This window comes from Oncorhynchus tshawytscha, linkage group LG29 (genome assembly GCF_018296145.1).
Source record: "Oncorhynchus tshawytscha isolate Ot180627B linkage group LG29, Otsh_v2.0, whole genome shotgun sequence".
Classification (NCBI taxonomy): domain Eukaryota; kingdom Metazoa; phylum Chordata; class Actinopteri; order Salmoniformes; family Salmonidae; genus Oncorhynchus; species Oncorhynchus tshawytscha.
Genome location: NC_056457.1, coordinates 5,709,840 through 5,730,361, shown reverse-complemented (window position 1 = coordinate 5,730,361; position 20,522 = coordinate 5,709,840). Strand labels below are relative to the sequence as shown.

The window sequence follows — 20,522 nt, the reverse complement described above, 5'->3', positions numbered from 1 at the left end:
GGAGAGTTTAAAGTCTAACCAGACACCTAGGTATTTGTAGTTGTCCACGTATTCTAAGTCAGAGCTGTCCAGAGTAGTGATGCTGGACGGGCGAGCAGGTGCTGGCAGGTTGAATAGCATGCATTTAGTTTTCCCTGCATTTAAGAGCAGTTGGAGGCCACGGAAGGAGAGTTGTATGGCATTGAAGCTCGTCTGGAGGTTAGTTAACACAGTGTCCAAAGAGGGGCCAGAGGTATACAGAATGGTGCCTTTCTGTGATTCCTCGCATAATATTGCTTTGCCTCCTTCTGAACTGTATTTGAGGAGAAGATCCAAGGAGATAGGGGGAGATAGGATGCAAGGAATCAAGAAAAGCTACATTGGGAAATGACATATGCAACAAGGTAAATACCCCCTCACACATTTCATGCACCATCTGGTACTCTGGCAGTTTGATCATCAACACCCTTCCCTCTGTCAAATCTCAGAGAGAAAGCCCTCAGGATGATTTTAACATTGGCGTCAGCACACAGCCCTTCAAGGGGCAATCTGCAATTCAAACAACAACAAAGCAGACACCCTGCCACCTTTTTAGGTAAACAGCTTAGAGATGGGGCTGGAGAGATGTAACCACTCTCAAATTCAAAGGCCGGGATATGGATGCAATACCCAAGTTTTGTTTACAATTACATTGTTTACACACAATGGAGTAAAACAAGCTTATATTTTGGGTTTTGATGGGGTTAAACAGTTCACCTAAAATCATGAGATATTTGTAAGTTATATTCTTCAAGAATCAATGGTTGTATATCATTCATTTGAAAGTCCAAAAATGGATGTCACAATCACAGATTGGCCCTTTAACCTCTTGAAACAAGGGGGCACTATTTTCATTTTTGGAAAAATAATGTTCCCAAAGTAAACAGGCTATTTTGTCAGGACAAGATGCTAGAATATGCATATAATTGACAGCTTAGGATAGAAAACACTCTCAAGTTTCCAAAACTGTAAATATATTGTCTGTGAGTACAACAGAACTGATATTGCAGGCGAAAGCCTGAGAAAAATTCAATCAGGAAGGGACTCTTATTTAGAAAGCTCTGCGTTCCTATGCGTCCCTATTGAGCAGTGAAAGGGATATCAACCAGATTCCTTTTTCTATGGCTTCCCTAATGTGTCTAGTGTCACAAGACATGGTTTCAGGCTTTTATTTTGAAAAATGAGCGTGAACGACAACATTGCGTCAGTGGTCAGCTGGTGGCTCTCAGAGTGATTTGTGTGTAATAGACAAAGGCGGCCATTGTGCCTCTCGCTCCTACTGGGAAGCCAACTGTCCCGGTTGATATACTATCGAATATATATTTGAAAAACACCTTGAGGATTGATTATAAAAACCATTTGCCATGTTTCTGTCGATATTATGGATCTTATTTGGAAAAATTGCGCCGTTGTCGTGACCGCAGTTTCCGGTGGATTTCTCAACCAAACGTGAAGTACAAACGGAGGTATTTCAGCTATAGAAATAATCTTTATGGGACAAAATGAACGTTTGCTGTCTAACAGGGAGTCTCGTGAGTGAAAACATCCGAAGCTCATCAAAGGTAAACAATTTAAGTTGATTGCTTTTCTGATTTTCGTGACCAAGTTGCCTACTGTTAGCTGGACATAATGCTATGCTAGGCTATCGATAAACTTACACAAATGCTTGTCTTGCTTTGGCTGTAATGCATAATTTCAAAATCTGAGATGACAGGGTGATTAACAAAAGGCTAAGCTGTGTTTAACTATATTTCACTTGTGATTTCTTGAATATGAATATTTTCTAGTAATATTTTTTGTCCGTTGCGTTATGCAAATGAGTGTCAGTTGATGACAATTCTCCCGGATCCGGGAGAGTTAGTTCTATGAGGTTTTAAGCTTTGTCACTACAGTGTTAGCAAACTCCTCACCAGGGGTAGTATATTACAGACTACAGTGGTCACAGTAGAAACACTATTGATTTCCTTCATTCAAACATATCACCCAATAATCTAGGTGTTTGTATGTTGGAGTAGGGTGAGACCTTCACTCTGAGAATTCTAGTGCAGACTGGAATGTAAACCTACCACAACCCTGGTAGAGATTGACCTGGTCAACTTGACATTGATGACACCTCACCTGGAGCCAGGACCATCTAATTCAAATCTGGACCTCAAATCCAGTTCCACTGCTTTTCATTAAAAACCCGGGACCCCAGGTTGGTGCAATTAATTATCAGATAGAACAGAAAAAAAACGGCAGTCGTCCGGACCTCGTAGGGTAAGATTTGCATAACACTGGTATAAACAGGGCCTTATGTGAACAGTGATACTACGTTTCAAATCAAACCGTTTGTCCCTACTCCCTAGGTAGACACCAATGTAACCAACACCTGTGGGATTGGGCTCGATTTGGAACACAGTTTGACAGTGTTTTTAAGTAAGGGTTCTGAGACTTCCATAATGAGCCCATGCAGACTGGAATGTAACCAACCAGCCACCACTTTTAAAGACTGACATGGGCTGTGTCCCAAAATGCACCATAATATCTTCAGTGTACAGCGCAATAAGAAAGTCTTCAGGCACCTTGACTTTCTCCACATTTTGTTAAATTAAAGCCTTATTCTAAAATGGATACATTTTTTAAAAATCCTCATCAATCTACACACAATACCCATTAATGACAGAGTGAAAACAGTTTTTTGGTGGGGGGGTCAAATGTATAAAAAATTTAACAACAGAAAAACGTTCCCCAAGAAAACAGTGGCCTCTATCATTCTTAAATGGAATAAGTTTGGAACCACCAAGACTCTTCCTAGAGCTGGGCACCTGGCCAAACTGAGCAATAGTGGGAGAAGGGCCTTGGTCAGGGAGGTGAGCAAGAACCCAATGGTCACTCTGACAGAGCTCTAGAGTTCCTCTGTGGAGATGGGAGAACCTTCCAGAAGGACAACAATCTCTACAGCACTCCACCAATCAGGCCTTTATGGTAGAGTGGCCAGACGGAAGCCATTCCTCATTAAAGGCACATGGCAGCCCGCTTGGAGTTTGCCAAAAGGCACCTAAAAAACTCTCAAACTATGAGAAACATGATTCTCTGGTCTGATGAAACCAAGATTGAACTCTTTGGCCTGGATGCCAAGCGTCACATCTGGAGGAAACCTGGCACCTTCTTCTACAGTGAAGGCATGGTGGCAGAATCTTGCTGTTTGGATGTTTCTCAGCGGCATGGACTGGGAGACTAATCAGGATCGAGGGAAGATGAACGGAGCAAAGTACAGAGAGATTGATGATGAAAACCTGCTCTAGAAAGCTCAGGCACTCAGACTGGGGTGAAGGTTGACCTTCCAACAGGACATCAACTCTAAGCACACAGCCAAGACAATGTCGGACTGGCTTCGGGACAAGTCTCTGAATGTCCTTGAGTGACCCAGCCAGAGCCCGGCCTTGAACCTGATCAAACATCTCTGGAAAGACCTGAAAATAGCTGTTCAGAGACGTTCCTCATCCAACCTGACAGAACTTGAGAGGATCTGCAAAGAATGTGACAAACTCCCCAAATACAGGTGTGCCAAGCTTGTAGCATCATACCCAAAGGTGCTTCAACAAAGTACTGAGGAAAGGGTCTGAATATTCATGTAAATATGATATACATATATTTTATATATATACATTAATACATTATGGGGTATTGTGTGACAAATGTGTTTGTAGAAATTGTATTGAATCAATTTTAGAATAATGACGTAGCGTAATAAACTGGAAAAAGTCAAAGGGTCGTAATTTGTTTTTTATACCTTTATTTAACTAGGCAAGTCAGTTAAGAACAAATTCTTATTTTCAATGACGGCCTAGGAACAGTGGGTTAACTGCCTGTTCAGGGGCAGAACGACAGATTTGTACCTTGTCAGCTCAGGCGTTTGATCTTGCATCCTTCCGGATACTAGTCCAACGCTCTAACCACTAGGCTTCCCTGAATACTTACTGAATGCACTTTATAGTGTGCTACCAAAAACCTTATGGGTAATATATAGGGAATATGGTATCATTTTGGCACACCGCTAGTCACCTCAACAACCATGACCCCTCACCCTGATCCAGCCCTCTAAATGAGCTCATGAGTACAGAGACAAAGGGCAATTGCTTTGAAGTGCATTCCATAGAATCCCAACACACTTTCACACCCACACACACAAAAATTCCACTCTCTGATTAGACAGGAAAATGTGTCCAAGGCAGCGAGCTTTTAAAGAGTGCTTTTTGCATGAAGTGAAATGGAGAGTCACTCAGAGTGTTCTAGGCCCCCTCAATAGCTGTACAGAGAACTTGACTTAGTCTGTGGCCACTACTACATACTCTAAGAGCCTGAGAGATAGGCACGCACTGTGTTTGTACTATACTTTGTCTATCCGCCTGCATTTTCATTCATTCATTGTACAGTACCTGTCGAAAGTTTGTTAGCACCTACTCACTCAAGGGTTTTTCTTTATTTTTTCTATTTTCTACATTGTAAAACGATATTGAAGACATCAAAACTATGAAATAACACATATGGAATCATGGAGTAAATGTAAGTGTTTAACAAATCACAATATATTTTATATTTGAGATTCTTCAAAGTAGCCAGCCTTTGCGTTGATGACAGCTTTGCACCCTCTTGGCATTCTCTCAACCAGCTTCATGAGGTAGTCACCTGGAATGCATTTCAATTGACAGGTGTGCCTTGTTAAAAGTTAATTTGTGGAATTTCTTTCCTTCCTAATGTGTTTGAGCTAATCAGTTGGGTTGTGACAAGATAGGGGTGGTATACAGAAGATAGCCCTATTTGGTAAAATACCAAGTGGAAAGAACAGATCAAATAAGCATAGAGAAATGACAGTCCATCAATACCTTAAGGCATGAAGGTCAGTCAATCTGGACATTTTCAAAATCTTTAAAAGTTTCTTCAAGTGCAGTCACAAAAAAAACATCAATCACTATGATGAAACTAGCTCTCATGAGGACCGCCACAGGAAAGGAAGACCCAGAGTTTCCTCTGCTGCAGAGGATAAGTTCATTAGAGTTACCACTCAAAGAAATTGCAGCCCAAATAAATGCTTCACAGAGTTCAAGTACAAGACACATCTCAACATCAACTGTTCAGAGGAAACTGGGTGAATCAGCTCAGCATATGTGGGAACTCCTTCAAGACTGTTGGAAAAGCATTCCAGGTGAGGCTGGTTGAGAGAATAACAAGTCTGTGCAATGCTGTCATCAAGGCAGAGTGGCTACTTTGAAGAATCTAAAATCTAAAATATATTTGGATTTGTTTAACACTTTTTTGGTTACTACATGATTCCATATGTGTTATTTCATAGTTTTGATGTCTTCGCTATTATTCTACAATGTAGAAAGTAGTAGAAAATTAAGAAAAAACATTGAATGAGCAGGTGTGTCCAAACTTGACAGGTGCTGTATATATTTATGCAGGGCAATCTACTCAATAACAATTGCCTGAGTCCTGGGGTCCATCAAATCAACACAAACACACATATTATATACTGAATAAAAATATTAGCGCAACAAGCAACAATTTCATAAATTTTACTGAATTACAGTGAGAAAATCAGTCAATTGTAATGAATTCATGAACCCTAAGCTATGGATTTCACATGACTGCGCACACATATGTATCTCTTGCTCACCGATACCCCCCCCCCCAAAAAAAAGCTTGTCACAGTATTTTTGTGCATTCATATTGCCATCTTTAAAATGCAGTTGTTTTCATTGTCCATAGATTATGCCTGCACGTACCATAACCCCACCTCCACCATGGGGAACTCTGTTCACAACGCTGACATCAGCAAACTGCTCACCCGCACAAAGCTATACACGCGGTCTGCTGTTGTTAGGCCGGTTGGATGTACTGCCAAATTCTCTAAAACAACATTGGAGGTGGCTTATGGTAGAGAAATTAACATTAATTTCCCTTGCAAAGCTCTGGTGGATATTCCTGCAGTGAGCATGCCAATTTCGCACGCCTTCAAAACTTGAGATGTCTGTGGCATTGTGTTGTGTGGTAAAGCTGCACATTTTAGAGTGGCCTTTTATTGTCTCCAGGACAGGGTGCACCTGTGTAATGATCATGCTGTTTAATCAGCTTCTTGATATGCCACGCCTGTTATGTGGATGGATTATCTTGGCAAAGGAGAAATTCACACTTACAGGGATGTAAACAAATTTGTGGACAAAACTTGAGAGAGGTGCGCTTTTTGTGCGTATGGAGAATTTCTGGGATTTTTTATTTCAGCTCATGAAACATGTGACCAACACTTTACATGTTGGATTTATGTTTTTGTTCAGTATATACAGTATGTTTGTCTGTCTGTACGGTATGTGTGTGCTGCTTGGAACTGACAGCCTCCCTAATGCTTCCCGTATTGCAAAGTTTTCTTTGGTTTATGCTGCTTTTCAGTTTTTCTGTCTGTTTGATTTCGAATTCAGAAGCACAGAGGAACAGTTAGTATTTGTTTGGAACATGCCACAGGCCTCTTCATTTGTAAGTGAGAAATAGGATTTAATTATTGATAAAGTGACATAAGTGACCACATTGCATTAAAAATTAATAGCTTTCCTGAAAGTAATATAGTAAATTGGCTGTTAATAATTTAGGGTACTCAAAAACCCTGGGTGTTTTGTGTCTGTGTGTTTTATGCTAATGTTAGCATTTTTGACATCTACAAGTGTTGTTTGTTTACTTGTTCTTGCTTCCCCCTGCTGAAATCTAACCAAAATGGGTGATGTTAAATGTATTTTTAAATGTTTTATATGATATGAATATGATATTTTCCTCATCTTTCTCCCTGAGTGTGCTGCTTTCTCACATATTTCTGCACAACACCAAAGTTTGATGGGGCATTGTCTTTCTCTTATGTCTTTGTTTTATCCCTCCTCTCGACGTGTAAAATGTGTAGCAGTGGAACACACATCTTCTTCCCATTCAGAGATGATGGGGGACTATATGCTGTTGATATGTCCCTCAGATTAATTAAACCTCTTCTCCAGCTCAGGGTGCCTCTCTCCATCTTTCTCTCTATCTATCTTTCTATATATAGTAGGGCAAAAAAAGTATTTAGTCAGCCACCAATTGTGCAAGTTCTCCCACTTAAAAAGATGAGAGAGGCCTGTAATGTTCATCAAAGGTACACTTCAACTATGACAGACAAAATGAGAAGAAAGAATCCAGAAAATCACATTGTAGGATTTTTAATGAATTTATTTGCAAATTATGGTGGAAAATAAGTATTTGGTCACTTACAAACAAACAAGATTTCTGGCTCTCACAGACCTGTAACTTATTCTTTAAGAGGCTCCTCTGTCCTCCACTCGTTACCTGTATTAATGGCACCTGTTTGAACTTGTTATCTGTATAAAAGACACCTGTCCACAACCTCAAACAGTCACACTCCAAACTCCACTATGGCCAAGACCAAAGAGCTGTCAAAGGACACCAGAAACAAAATTGCTGGCAAGACTGAATCTGCAATAGGTAAGCAGCTTGGTTTGAAGAAATCAACTGTGGGAGCAATTATTAGGAAATGGAAGGCATACAAGATCACTGATAATCTCCCTCGATCTGGGGCTCCACGCAATATCTCACCCCATGGGGTCAAAATGATCACAAGAACGGTGAGCAAAAATCCCAGAACCACACGGGGGGACCTAGTGAATGACTTGCAGAGAGCTGGGACCAAAGTAACAATGCCTACCATCAGTAGCACACTACGCCGCCAGGGACTCAAATCACGCAGTGCCAGATGTGTCCCCCTGCTTAAGCCAGTACATGTCCAGGCCTGTCTGAAGTTTGCTAGCGAGCAAATTTGGATGATCCAGAAGAAGATTGGGAGAATGTCATATGGTCAGATGAAACCAAAATATAACTTTTTGGTAAAAACTCTACTCGTCATGTTTGGAGGACAAAGAATGCTGAGTTGCATCCAAAGACCACCATACCTACTGTGAAGCATGGGGGTGGAAACATCATGTTTTGGGTCTGTTTTTCTGCAAAGGGACCAGGACGACTGATCCGTGTAAAGGAAAGAATGAATGGGGCCATGTATCGTAAGATTTTGAGTGAAAACCAGCAAGGGCATTGAAGATGAAACGTGGCTGGGTCTTTCAGCATGACAATGATACCAAACACACCGCCCGGGCAACGAAGGAGTGGCTTCGTAAGAAGCATTTCAAGGTCCGGGAGTGGCCTAACCAGTCTCCAGATCTCAACCCCATAGAAAATCTTTGGAGGGAGTTGAAAGTCCGTGTTGCCCAGCAACAGCCCCAAAACATTACTGCTCTAGAGGAGATCTGCATGGAGGAATGGGCCAAAATACCAGCAACAGTGTATGATAACCTTGTGAAGACTTACAGAAAATGTTTGACCTCTGCCATTGCCAACAAAGGGTATATAACAAAGTATTGAGAAACTTTTGTTATTGACCAAATACTTATTTTCCACCATAATTTGCAAATACATTCATTAAAAATCCTACAATGTGATTTTCTGGATTTTTTTTCTTATTTTGTCTGTCATAGTTGAAGTGTACCTATGATTAAAATTACAGGCCTCTCTCATCTTTTTAAGTGGGAGAACTTGCACAATTGGTGGCTGACTAAATACTTTTTTGCCCCACTGTATCTGTCTCTCTCTTCTCTCTCTTTTTCTCTCTCTCACTTTGTCCTCTCTTCTCTATCTTTCTCTCTGTCTGACTTTATTTGTGTTATTTTCCAGAAGGACAATACCAGCGTCTAGTGTCCTTCAGCATTCTCATATTCTTTCTCTCTCTTGTCCTCTCCCTCACTCATCCCACTATTCTTTTCATCTGTTTGTTGCAGGACCTTGCAGACAGTGGGGCCGGGTGTCTCACGCGCAGACCGAGACTGTGCCTGTGTATTTCAAAGAAGAGAGGATAGGCCGTGGCAAGGGCCCAAGGTATGTAGGCTCACAACAACCACCCAATAGGCAGAGTTAGCATGCAACTCAAATGGGACCCTATTTCCCATGGAGCCCTGGTCAAAAGTTATGCACTATAATGGGAATAAGTTGGCATTTGGGACGCATTCCTTAGTGTGCTCCGCTCTGCTCAATGCATGTCTAATGGGCTCTAGAAATAATGGCAATTTTTTATTGATAGTGTTTATTATAGCTTTCAGTGGCTGTTCTATTGGTAGCAACATTGGTAGCAACATTATGCAGAATGAAAATGAACCCGATTCATTATTGAATTGACATAAATAGTATTATAGAAACAACATCACTTTGAAGAGGGGAAGTGCCCTGTGACGAAGAGTGAGAGACCGCACAGAGTGCGTCTCTCTCTGGAGATAGCTTAAGTCTGGTCTATGGAATTAGTGCGGCTTGAGGACACTAAGCCTTCCTTTACTCACACCCTGGACTATATCTAGGGCTAGCTGTGAAGATAGACGGCACACAGTGAGTCCCTCCGGCTGCGTCCCAAATGACACCTTTTTCCCTATATAGTACCTTACTCTGACCAGGGCCAATAGGGCTGTGGTCGTATGGCTCTGGTCAAAAGTAGTGCACTATAAAGGGAATTGGGTGTCATTTGGGATGCAGCCTCTCTCCGGGGCTAAGTGGGGTTTGGTTTGGTTCTACCTGTGATCTGTCTCTTCACAGGAAAACGGCGTAAGGGGTGGGGAGGGCTTTTGTGAAGAAGCCTAGGGTAAAGCAAGTGTGAATCGCTGCATGAAGGAAGGCCCTTTCAGGGTGGAGGAGAGCATAAAAGATAAAACCCTTTGGCTCAGCTTAGGAGGAATGAAACGGAAATGCATCAAACATCTCTCAACCCTCTGCATTGGAAATCCCTCTCCTTGGCCCCCCTTGAAAGAGCTCTCTGCCTCTAAGCTGGTGATAACTTTGTCCCCTCCATAGTATCTCTACCCAGCTTACTGTTTTTATATTTACGGAATTTTAAGCCCCGCTACCCCCCTGCCTATTGGCTATGATCACATAATGCATAATATAATATATACTGAGAGCGGTACAGTAAACAGTGCCTGGCCCAAAGGCTTAGCTACCTCTGTAAGATGTATGCATGGTGCTAGCTACCTGGGATTGTTAGGAGGGAAAATGGGCTTTGGGGAAAGAAACTTTTTCATATAATCCTCTGTCTTTGGCCTGCTCTCAGACTACAGCATATGAAAAGGATGTTTTGAATATGCTTAAGACCTTTTTTCTTGTCTGTCTGTCTCTCTATTTTATTTATGAATTTTTCTCCCTTTCAATCCAGCATCCAACAGGCGGTGATGGAGGCTGCTATGGACGGGCTCGAGAAATATAAGTTGTTTGAAGAAGAGTCATTTGTAACCACCACTACATCTTATATGTTTAATAAGCCCTAGCTTTGTCTGTAGAAAAAATATAAATGGATGCCAATGTTTTAAGTTCCTGGGCGTACATATCACAGACAAACTGAAATGGTCCACCCACACAGACGGTGTGGTGAAGAAGGCGCCTCTTCAACCTCAGGAGGCTGAAGAAATTTGGCTTGTCACCCAAAACCCTGACAAACTTTTACAGATGCACAACCGAGAGCATTCTGTCGGGCTGTATCACAGCCTGGAAGAGCAACTGCACCGCCCTCAACCGCAAGGCTCTCTAGGGAGTGTGTGGTCTGCACAACATATCACCAGGGGCAAACTACCTGCCCTCCATGACACCGACAGCACCCAATGTCACAGGAAGGCCAAAAAGATAATCAAGAACAACAACCACCCGAGCCACTGCCTGTTCACACCGCTATCATCCAGAAGGCGAGGTCAGTACAGGTGCATAAAAGCTGGGACCGAGAGATTGAAAAAATGCTTCTCTCTCAAGGCCATCAGACTGCTAAACAGCAATCACTAACTCAGAGATGCTGCTGCCTACATTGAGACCCAATCACTGGACACTTTAATAAATGGATCACTAGTCACTTTAAACAATGCCACTTTAAATAACGTCACTTTAACTTACATTACTCATATCACATGTATATACTGTATTGTATATCATCTATTGCACCTTGCCTCTGCCCTCGGCCATCGCTCATCCATATATTTATATGTGCATATTCTCATTCACCCCTTTAGATTTGTGTGTATTAGGTAGTTGTTGGGGAATTCTTTGATTACTTGATAGATATTAGTGCACTGTCGGAACTAGGAGCACAAGCATTTCTCTACACTAGCACTAACATCTGCTAACCATGTGTATGTGACCAATAACATTTGGATTTGATTTGATGTACAGTGGTCTGTCCAGTCATTTGAAGAAGTTGGAACCACCATTACATGTTTAAAAGCTTCACAAAAATAGCCTACAGTTGAATTCGGAAGTTAACATAGACTTAGGTTGGAGTCATTAAAACTCGTTTTTGAACCACTCCACAAATGTCTTGTTAACAAACTTAAGTTTTGGCAAGATGGTTAGGGCTACGCAAGTATAAACACCATGAAACCACGCAGCCATCACACCGCTCAGGAACGAGACGCTTTCTGTGTCCTAGAAATGAAGTACTTTGTTGCGAAAAGTGCAAATCAATCCCAGAACAACAGCAAAGGACCTTGTGAAGATGCTGGAGGAAACTGGTACAAAAGTATCTCTATCCACAGTAAAATGAGTCCTATATCGACATAACCTGAAAGGCCACTCAGCAAGGAAGAAGCCACTGCTCCAAAACCGCCATAAAAAGCCAGACTACGGTTTGAAACTGCACAGGGGGACAAAGATCGTACTTTTTTGGAGAAATCCCAACTGTGAAGCACGGGGGTGGCAGCATCATGTTGTGGGGGTACTTTGATGCAGAAGGAACTGGTGCACTTCACAAAATATATGGCATCATAAGGAAGGAAGGTTATGTGGATATATTGAGGCAACATCTCAAGACATCAGTCAGGAAGTTAATGCTTGGTCGCAATTGGGTCTTCCAAATTAACAATGCATACTTCCAAAGTTGTGGCAAAATGGCTGAAGGACAACAAAGTCAAGGTATTGGAGTGGCCATCACAAGCCCTTACCTCAATCCTATAGAAATGTTGTGGGCAGAACTGAAAAAGCATGTGTGAGCAAGGAGGCCTACAAACCTGATTCAGTAACACCAGCTCTGTCAGGAGGAATGGGCCAACATTCACCCAACTTATTGTGGGAAGCTTGTGGAAGGCTACCCGAAAACGTTTGACCCAAGTTAAACATTTTAAAGGCAATGCTACCAAATAATAATTGAGTGTACGTAAACGTCTGACCGACTGGGAATGTGATGAAAGAAATCAAATCTGAAAGAAATAATTCTCTCTAGTATTATTCTGACATGTCACATTCTTAAAATAAAGTGGTGATCCTAACTGACCTAAGACAGGGAATTTTTACTAGGATAAAATGTCAGGAACTGTGAAAAACTTAGTTTAAATGTATTTGGCTAAGGTGTGTGTAAACTTCCGACTTCAACTGTATAACTTTCTTTGGTGTCTTTTGAAATTCACTTTGTTTAAACATTTAAAAAAAGGTTAATGGCTGCCGGAGAGTGGTGGACTGTGCTGTCGGTTGTCTGGTGGATACGGAGAATTAGCCTGTTTTGAAGTGCTAGTCCAGAGAACAGCTAGCATGTGACCTTGACCTGCCTGCATTGTGGTTCATGAATGCTAAGCTAACTGCAGCTAAGAGCCTTCTTCCATGCTAATAACCTTGGAGGACCATGTTGAAGTCTCTTCTTTGTGTCGTGTATTTCACTAATAGAAAAAGGGACATAATAAGAATAGGCCTTGGTTTGTGTGTGAGGCTGTGAGACGAAAGAACTCTTGTGTTGAGCATGGCCCCGGTTCTTAAGCTGTGTAGTGGAAGACATGTTGACTCGCCCTTTAGGGTATAGGGGGTAATTTGGTATGCAGCCTATTTAGAGCCCTATGTTCAACCAGAGGGTAGCCATTTGCGACTCACTTCTAGCCACACGCTGCTTTAGTTTTTGGCCGTTTGTCATTAAACAGCACTTAAGGAAAATCTATAAACGTTTTAGCATTAATAACCATTCGTCATTCACTGCCAGGTAAAACACAATTACATGCTCTCAGATCCTGATCTGAAAGTTATCTCATCATCATCATCATCATCATCTATCCTCCTCCTCTGGAGAACCTGCGTATGTATGTGCATGGCTAATGCATTAGTGTGTATACATTGAGGTGGGTAGTGTGTATGGTGAGTTAGTGTGGTTTTGGACTGAACCAGTGTTGTCCGCGCCGACCAGCAACACATTAATCAAACAGTACAATTTGTCTGTCTTCACTGGAACTAATTACTGGGTAGATGGGTAGAGTTAGCCTTGCTGGAGGAAGGAGGAAGCAGGCCTGTAGGAAGTTGAGAAGGTCAAAGCTTTTATTTGGTTTGGCCTGTAAATGAGGCCCTTAGCGGCCTGTGTTTGATACTGTTTGGGCGTTCAAACCCTCGATTTTATGGAACATTAGTGTCTTACGGTGTTGTTTTTTACAACCCCCCCCCTACCTCGCTCCCCCTCTTGCCATTTGAGGCGTAGAGAAGATAATCTCTCCCTCCCTTTACCTCTTCCTCCCCCCTCCCTATCTCTCTTCCCCTCTCTCTCTCCTTTTTTTAGTCTTCCTCCCATCCTTAATTATCTCTATTCTCTCTCCCCAGTGTAATCCCTCTGTCGTAATGATTGATAGATGCTCATTGCTAGTAAATTAACATTTCCCTCATAAATTGCACTTTCAAGTGGCTAGATTAGCAATGCATCCTGAAAAGGTCAGTTCATTTAAAATCATCTCTCCCCCTGCGAAGCCTCTTCCTCTCACTCCTTCAGACAGTACAAACTGTCCAGGCCTGCATCCAAAATGGCACCCTATGCACTATTATATAGTGCACTACCTTTATATAGGGGATGCGGCCCAGGGCTGTGTTGGACCTGTTGTTTCCTATCCTTAATAAAGCTAGCTACTTCCTGTGAGAGAGTAAGCCCCACCGACATCTCCCTACCGTACGGCTGAGACATTTAAAAACTTTTGAACACAGCCCTAGTTTGTCCAGGTTATGACTGAAATATTTGCTCATTACCAGGGTCAGTCATTTCTCTGTGTTGGGGACCCAATTATAGATACTGTACACTGAGCTCCAAAAGTATTTGGACAGCAACAATTTTGTTGTTTTTCTACTCTGTACTCCAGCCCTTTGGATTTGAGATGATACAATGACTGAGGTTAAAGTGCAGACGTCTTTAATTAGAGGGTATTTTCAATCCAGATCGTGTGAACTGTTTAGAAACTACAACACTTTTTGTGCATAGTTCCCACATTTTAGGGGACCAAAAGTATTTGGACAAATTCACTTTTGTATTAAATTAGTCAAAAATGTAGTATTTGGTCACATATTCCTAGTATGCAACTCTACAAACTTATTGGATGCATTTGCTGTTTGTTTTGGTTGTGTTTAATATTATTTTGTGCCCAATAGAAATGAATGGTAAATAATGTATTGTGTCATTTTGGATTCACTTTTGAATTTTTTTTTTATTAATTTAAAAAAAAAATAATGAATAGAGATGAGTGAGAAAGTTAGACGCACAAATATACCCCCAAGACATCCTAACACCAGTATAATAGCAGGGATAGGTTAACATTTTTTGGTGGGGTATGATATTTGTGCGTCTAACTTTCTCACTCATCGTTATTCACGATTCACTCAGGAATCGTGGACATTGTTACTCTTGGGTACCTGTCTTTTTAAACTCTGGTTTGAAACGCAGCTCCGATGGATGAGCCGACAACTGGAATGAGCCTACAACTGGAGGATTTGCTAGCATCATCCTTGATACCATCGCTTGCGGATGTGCCCTTCAGCATGGCACTGAACCCCTGCAAGCCTCCTCTTCCTTCAGTACAAACTGTGTTGGACAGTTGTTTCCTCTATTAATACTGCTAGTTACTTCCTGCGAGAGAGACGTCTCCCTACAGTACAGGTGGGACATTTCAAAACTTCTCAAGACTTTTGAACATAGCCCATGTTTGTCCAGGTTATGACTGAAGTCTCCCAAAGCGCTTACTCCCTACTAGCATGAATCATATCTATGTGTTAGGGGTCCAATTATGGAAGTACAATGAAATCAAACAGTGTTCCTTTAATTAAGGGGGAAATGTACAGGTAGCTACCAAAATAAAGGAAACACCTGAGTAAATGAGGGGTACAAAGTATATTGAAACCAGGTGCTTCAACACAGTGGAGTTAATTAAGCAATTAACATCCCATCATGCTTAGTCTCATGTATAAAAGGCCCAGTTGTCCATTATTTTGGCTACTCTGGCTAGGAGAAAAGATTTCATTGACTTTGAAAGAGGAGTCTCAAAGGTGTGTATGTATGTATATATATATATATATATATATATATATGTGTGTGTGTGTGTGTGTGTGTGTGTGTTCCATCAACAAAACACAAAATTATGACATTATCTGGTGGAAGAATGGTGTCGCATCCCTCCAATAGAGTTCCAGACCGAATCTTTGCCAAGGTGCATTGAAACACTTCTGCCGGTTCGTGGTAGCCCAATGCCCGATTAAGACACTTTATGTTGGTGGTTCCTTTTTTCGGTACTTACCTGTAGATGGGGAGTGGACACTTCTGCATCCCAAATGGGACACTATTCCCGACAAATTGCACTACCTTTGACCATGGCCGCATATGGCTTGGGTCAAAATTAGTCCACTATATAGGAATAAGGTGCTATTTGGGACAAAGCCAGTGTATCTGTATTTAAAGGGGGATCTGTAGTTGGGAGTGTTCTGTCTGTTTACACCCCGGTAACACCCAGGGATCACAGGACATATTATTCCACAGATAATGAGGGTAGAAAAGGAGTGTAGTCATAAATCTTAACTCTTCTGTATTGAGGATCCAACTTTCATTTGAGTGTTCAAGTTTCATTGATTTGCCATTTGTAAGTTGAAAATATATCTGAAATGTAACTTAGATGAGATTTCTATAGTGTGATCATATTGGCTCTCATATGTTTCCCGGGGCCTTTATTCCTTTCTTTCTATTACCAACACTAACTGGCTCTACTGTGTGCATCATTTGATTCATCATCAATAGTTTTATTGTATTGAGCATTGAATGCATTTAACTATAGGTCGTTCCACCAATTTGGTGTCGTTTGAGAAGTGTAACTTAGTAAAAAATGTAAAATAATTTCACCTTTCACATAGTGTCATAAAGAGAACATGTTTTCCCATCTCAAGAGGTTAAATAAAAAAGTGTCTATTTAAGTGCCAAATAAAGTAACAGGGTTGACCGTAACAGGGTTGACAATTTCATTTGAAATCAGCCATAAATCACCTTGTAACAGGGGGAATGGAAGCTGTTTGTGTGCAGCAGGGAGTGTCAATTGAATGCAAGCTTCACAGGCTTGACGTGTTATGCTTGACCCGCTCAGTCTCCCACCAGAAAATGGCTAAAAATAGTCGATTTTTTTTAAAGGAATAAATTCACTATATTAAATAGAGTTCAGTTCACATAACAGGGTTGACCATAAAATGAGAGCAGACATAATATGAATCACTAATCACATTAAATAATAATAATCTTCAGAAAGAACTTTGTCAAAGCCACAAAATAACTAGGGCTTTACAATTGTGGCAAAAACTTGGATAAATGTTGGAATTAAGTGGGTTAAAAATCTTCCTAGAAGCCACAGATTGTACATGGAGGGACATGTCAAAATGTTGAATTTTTGCACTTTACCAAGTCAGATTTATTGAATTCGTATGATCTACATTAAGAGCACCTCATTTAAAATAACAAGCTTTTTAAAATGCAATACCGGTACACAATTTATACTTAAAATATCAATAGCACGCTTTTCCATATGTTTTTGTATTTTAATTGTTTTATTGAGAAGGATAGACAGAAATGAGCTAGGAACCAGATAATTAAAGGGAACATAGAGTGAAGGCCAGTGAGGCTGGAATTGGAAACCACGCAGCTAGGCGAATGCATAATGTGCTGAGGGTGTGTGGCCTTAACCACTCAACCAACCTCGGGGAACACACTCGTTTTCTCCTCTTACACTTAGTGTCTTACTCTAGCTACCTACAGTATATCTCAGACTGTCCAAAGGGCTTCCTTCTTTCTGTCTGGGATCATTTCCATGTTTTATTTAAGGCCTTCTTGGGTATCGAGCCACTCAGTGAAATTGAACTTTTTGTTCGAAGGCACCACTGCCATGCCCACCTCCCTCTTTCCTTTCCTTCCCTCCCTCCCTCCCTCCCTACCTGACAGGCAACATAGCTGCAAAGGGGAAAAGGGAAAGTGGATACCTAGCCAGTTGCGCAACTGAATGCATTTAACCAAAATGTGTATTCCGCATTTAACCCACCACTCTGAATCAGAGCGGTGCGGGGGGCTGCATTAATCGACATCTACATCATTGGCGCCCGAGGAGCAGTTGTTGAGGGTTAACTGCCAGTAGTAGAGAGTAGGGAAGTGAGAAAAATAGCCATGCTAAGTCCTCACATTGACGGCTCATTAAAGAGAAAGTGGCCAAAAGGTTATTATTATGCTTCACTTTATAGATTCTCTGGTGGCTCTGGGCGGCAGGTAGCCTAAACGGTTAAGAACATTGGGTCAGGAACTGAAAGTTAATTCAAATCCTGAGCCAAACTAGTCTCTACATAGTGCACTACTTTTGACCTGTGCCCCATTGGAATTTGGGATGCAGCCTCTATCTATTTGGCTGTCAGCGAGCAGGGAGGGGATGACAACCTCTCTCCTCAACTGTCACTTAACCCTCAATCTCTGGATATGGTCTTGTGTGAATACACAACAAGTACAGTACAGAACAGTATGGAGGATGGCTGGAGGGATGGATGATCTTGATATGGTGGTTCTGTGTGTGTTTATGTATTTGCCCCTTGATGAGACAGGGAGGTAGGCTATAGGGAAATCTTATCTCATCAACGAAGGTACATGGGTAGATGCAATGTTAGTGTTGGTTAGATGTGTTGATTCGTTAGCAGGGCTTAAAATGTGTTTGATTCCCATAGGCAATAGGTATGCTGTTCTTTAGTCATTGTGTGTTGTGTTTGTGTGTATTCTGCAGCACCCCTTGAGGGAGTTGAGTGTTGCTAGCTACATTCCAAAGTGTCATCGCTGTGGTGCACAACAAGTCTCATTGTTGATAAGGTCCCAAACTTTAAACCATTCTCCTCTCTCTCTCCAAAAACACGGAATTTAGAATCGCAAGACCGCAAGTCGCAACCCTGTCCTTGAAAGTAATTACCAGACTGTCGATAAACAAAAGACTCAAGTCAAGCTAAATGGGCTAACGCCTAACACTAAGGTGATCAGTATGCAAAAGCACATCTCCTCAAAGGTGATTTTCTACACAACGTTGGACCGCAGAGAATTCTCAATATGTCTCTTCATGCAATACCTCAACACAACACAGAGACCCTGTTGTCTTTTCTGTCTTCTCCTGCCAGACTGGGAGCAAGGATATGCATATTCTTGGTACCATTTGAAAGGAAACCCTTTGAAGTTTGTGGAAATGTGAATGGAATGTAGGAGAGTATAACACAAAAGATCTGGTAAAAGATAATACAAATAAAAAACGATTGTTATTTTGTATTTGTTTTGTACCATCTTTGAAATGCAAGAGTAAGGCCATAATGTATTATTCCAGTTCATGTGCTATTTATATTTTTCCCACTAGATGGAAGCACGGTATGTGCAAAGTTTGACTGATCCAATGAACCATTGTATTTATGTTCAAAATGTTGTATCAAGACTGCCCAAATGTGCCTAATTTGTCAATTAATAACTTTTCATGTTCAAAATTGTGCACTCTCCTCAAACAATAGCGTGGTATTCTTTCCCTGTAATAGCTACTGTAAATTGGACAGAGCAGTTAGATAACAAGAATTTAAGCTTTCTGCCAACATCAGATATGTCTATGTCCTTGAAATGTTCTTGTTACTTACAACCTCATGCTAATTGCTTCAGCCTACGTTAGCTCAACCGTCCCATGGAAGGGACACCGATTCCGAAGGAGTTTTACAGTAAGAGTCTCAATCTCTTGTCCCTTTACACTCTTTATGTAACGGCATGATAAACAATGCAAATGACCAAAGAAGCATCTCTCTCTCTCTCTCTCTCTCTCTCTCTCTCTCTCTCTGTGTTATTCTCATCTCTTACAGTTTTTCTCAGTTGCTAAAACACAATTTCTGAAACCTTGCTCCATGTCCTGAAAACATTAAACACAAAACCTCATCTTCAAGCACTATTTCAATAACCTCTGACTCGTCTTGCAAAATGAAACATTCGCCTCAAAACAACAAACAACACTGCTCTCAAAAAAACAAAGTGATCAAAATGATATGCACTCTCAAGCAATCAGTAAACAATTGTCACAGCCTACTAGGAGTGGTGGGTTGGAATCAGGCGCAGAGAGCAGGGTTCAGTAAATCGTGATTTATTCTCCAGCCAAAAAACGGTCACGCCAACATACAGGGCGCATAAAACAGACCAGCCCAAACACAGGACCAAACAGTCCGGAGAATACAAACATGAAAACCACAACCAACAGAGTAACAAAAAACAATCCCGCACAAAACAAGGGCGGGTCAAACTACTACATATAGGGAAGCTAATTAAACCAAAATACACACAGGTGAAACTAATAAGACAAAACCAACAGACAAACGAAAAAGGGATCGGTAGCGGCTAGTAGGACGGTGACGACGACCGCCGAGCACCGCCCAAACAGGCAGGGGAGCCAACTTCGGCAGAAGTCGTGACAACAATACACAGAAAAATAGAAAACACATTGTTCAAAACATACAATTCTCAGGGAGAAGTACATTTTTAATGTAACAAAAATATTCATATTTTTCCTTCATTGTCTTTTGATGAACGAAAACATGTTCTATCATAGTAGCTCAAAATTGATCAGAAATTACTACTCTGCTTTGCTCTTTGCAATTTTGTTTTTTGTTCTTCCTCCTCCTTGTACCTCTATTTTTACAGTACTGTACCCTGCATCTCACAAACTTGTCCTTTGTCTCTGTAATACTGTAATTCGTGTTCTTTGTTGATATGAACCTGCAACCAGTCAAAATCTAGCTAAAATTCTCAATTGCTAAAACACTAAGACCCATTGGCTGAACAAAGTTCTCAGTTGCCTGGACTCATTTAGCTAATTATGCAATCTGTTGTCAATACCTTAAACCATTTCACATGGTAAAACACAATTTGCAGATCTCACTTAGACTTTTCAGCAAAACTCTAAACACATTCTCATTCTCAAAACACATTCTTATACTAGATGTTGGCCTCCCATTGCTGTAGAGAGACATTGGGGCATTTGGCTATACGTTTGACATTTTAGTCATTTAGCAGACGGTCTTATCCCGAATGCTTTATTGTCTGTAGACTATAAGACATGGTGGAGTGACCAAAGATTCGACCTGGGGTCAAATACTATTAGTTGTCTTTT

The 20,522-nt window shown here is 41.2% G+C and overlaps 1 pseudogene; it reads left to right on the top strand.

The window, feature by feature from the left end:
* The window catches only part of LOC112227594, a 150,122-nt pseudogene that overhangs the window by 128,356 nt on the left and 1,244 nt on the right, over positions 1-20,522 (top strand).